The sequence below is a fragment of the Macrobrachium rosenbergii genome, chromosome 2 (genome assembly GCF_040412425.1).
Source record: "Macrobrachium rosenbergii isolate ZJJX-2024 chromosome 2, ASM4041242v1, whole genome shotgun sequence".
Classification (NCBI taxonomy): domain Eukaryota; kingdom Metazoa; phylum Arthropoda; class Malacostraca; order Decapoda; family Palaemonidae; genus Macrobrachium; species Macrobrachium rosenbergii.
In genome coordinates, this window is record NC_089742.1 from 66,079,021 (window position 1) to 66,081,925 (window position 2,905).

The window sequence follows — 2,905 nt, forward strand, 5'->3', positions numbered from 1 at the left end:
TTTATATATATATATATATATAGACTGTATATTTATATAAATTAAGCTACAAATGTCATTTAATATCCTATATGCGCTCTACCTCTGAAATAATGCCGAAGGAGAATTATAATTGATAAGTGACAGTCACCTGATGGGCGCGAACCACCGACTTTAACCGTCATTGATTTCAGTAATGAGTGCTTTATCACCTGACTCTTGGCAGTCGGGTAGTAGAGCACTCATTACCGTTGGTGGTTCGAGCCCACCAGGTGACTATCACCCATCAATTATAATTCCCCTTCGGCATTATTTCAGAGGTAGAGCACATAGGATATTAAATGACATTTTAGCTTAATGATCGTACAAAAAAATCGTGGTGTGGTGACTTTATGTACAAAAAATGTCATATATATATGGTGTGGTAAGATTTATTAAATATATATATATATATATATATATATATATATATATATATATATATATATATATATATATATATATCAGGTAGGTGTTTGAAAGCGTCTGATTTTGTAGGTGTGTGAAGTTTTTGCCGCAGAGGTTTCATCTACGACTTAGCTGTTAAAGTATCAACATTCCAACGGCGGTTTTGTTTTTCCTTTTAAACCACCCCTTGTCTTAGGGAACGGATCATTATTAAATATCCTTTATTCATGCTAAAAACAAAGAAAAGAAAGGAAATATTCAGAGTGTCAATTAAACAAGGAGAAAGAGATGGACTACCTCTTTGAAGAAAACAGATATACTGTAGGTGCCATAGATAGCGAAAGGAGGAACAGAATTCCAGATTCGTATTTGTCTTATTAATTTAATTTGCTTTCGTCACATGGGAAATGTCGGCCACATTTGGAAGGAACCTTGTCACAGGAAATGACGTTTGTGTGCATGTCCAGTTCAGCGTCATTTCCAGTGGTTCCAAGTAAGTTGAGCTTTAGTCAGGCCCGGCGTTCCAGCCTCTAGCCTCGCAATTAGGGTTCAGATATTTCTAGCTGCAAGAAATGACCTTGTCGAGAATTTCCATCGACCGAGGGATAATGACTGTGCTACGCCTAGCGTAGATGTTGTAATGAAATGGCATTTGTTAGTAAAGAAGACATTAACAGTATGGAACCGTTCAAATTACCGTAGGACTCCCGTGATTATCATTGTAAGTACAGTATTATTCCAGTTGCGTGTCGGAAAAGATCCTGGTATATGTTTAATAACAGTGCACTTTTATTCAGCTTCTGATGATGTAGCCTTTTGCTTATGTTTGTATTTGATGCAAAGGCCTATAGTAGTCTAGCCCGGTGCCCTAATTTATCTTTGTAAAATAATGAGAAATAGGTTGAACAACAATAAAGGGTGTAACTCAAAGGCAGCAACAGACGTCTCCTAAGGGCTATAACGTTACAAATTAGGAAGTACTGAAGCAGGAATAGCATTCCAAGATTTCAGAGTAAATAGTCATTCACCCATGGAGTGTTATTTTCCCACGACCGGTATATGCAATTTTAGAAGTGCACAAATCAAAAGTATGAGAATGACACCATAAAGGTGAATTTTACTTTTATAGATTTCAAGTTCTAGGACCACTTTTCTTTTATGATAGAACGTTACTTTTAAGTGTTTTGTCCGATGATATACTATATTTGTCGAGTAAAATAAAGCGGAATATTGGCTGCGTTTCTCCTATGAAGAGCGTCTTCAATACTGTAAGATATCCATGGCATTCAGAATCATATTCCTTAATGCAGATCATTCAGTACGAAATGGATATACGTTGAATATAACCAATTTTCGTTTTAATTCTAATGATTAATCTCACTGCGGGTTCTGTGTCTTTTTGACGAAATATTTTTCTAATGGTAACTTTGACATTATCAGTTTCCATAAGTAATATATATATATATATATATATATATATATATATATATATATATATATATATATATATATATATATATAATGTATATATACATATATAATATGTATATGCATATATATATATATATAATGTATATATACATATATAATATATATGCATATATATATATATATATATATATATATATATATTTATATATTTATATTTACTACTTAGAGAAACTGATAATGTACAATGTTACTATTAGAAAAATATTTAAATCACAGTGAGATTGCACTTGGTTCATACACACGCGCACGCACACACACACACACACACACACACACATATATATATATATATATATATATATATATATATATATATATATATATATATATATACATATAATGTGTGTGTGTGTATGTTAATAGATACAAAATTTTGATTCTTCAAGCTGTCGAGAGAAGCTCAACAATTATCCTTTTGTGTTTTCATGAGAGAGAGAGAGAGAGGATTATGTTCATTTAATCTAATTTTTATAGGTTAAATGTTTTTAAATCGATATGTTGTAACAATAACAGCTAAAATATTCTTTTTTTAACAATTTAGCCAGCGTAATTATGACTTCAGTTTTAAGTAAAAGACTTACTCGATGTTCTCAAGCTGATCTCCTTCTAATGACTTCGCATGATGAATGAACGGGGTTAATTAATCACTGAAATTTGGATCCTGCGGTTTTCGTTTTCTGTTGACTCCGGGAAGTTCGGGTCTGCTCCTTGTTTTCTGCTGAGGAATGAATATTGCTGGAAATGAATCGTGGTCGGCTGTCAGGCGTATTGTAATGATATTCATTTTATTGCGCATTATGTATATGATCATCGCCTCCAACACCGTCCGATGTGAAGGGCCTTTGTGAAATCCAGCCATTCATATCTGCTTTTGTGCTTTATCTTTCACTCATCTTTCCTCATCTCCAGCCTTCCGGCCAATAGTTGTCATCCAAGTATGGCTGGGTCTTCCAACTCGTCTGGTGCCTTCAAGGAGCCCCGCTGACAC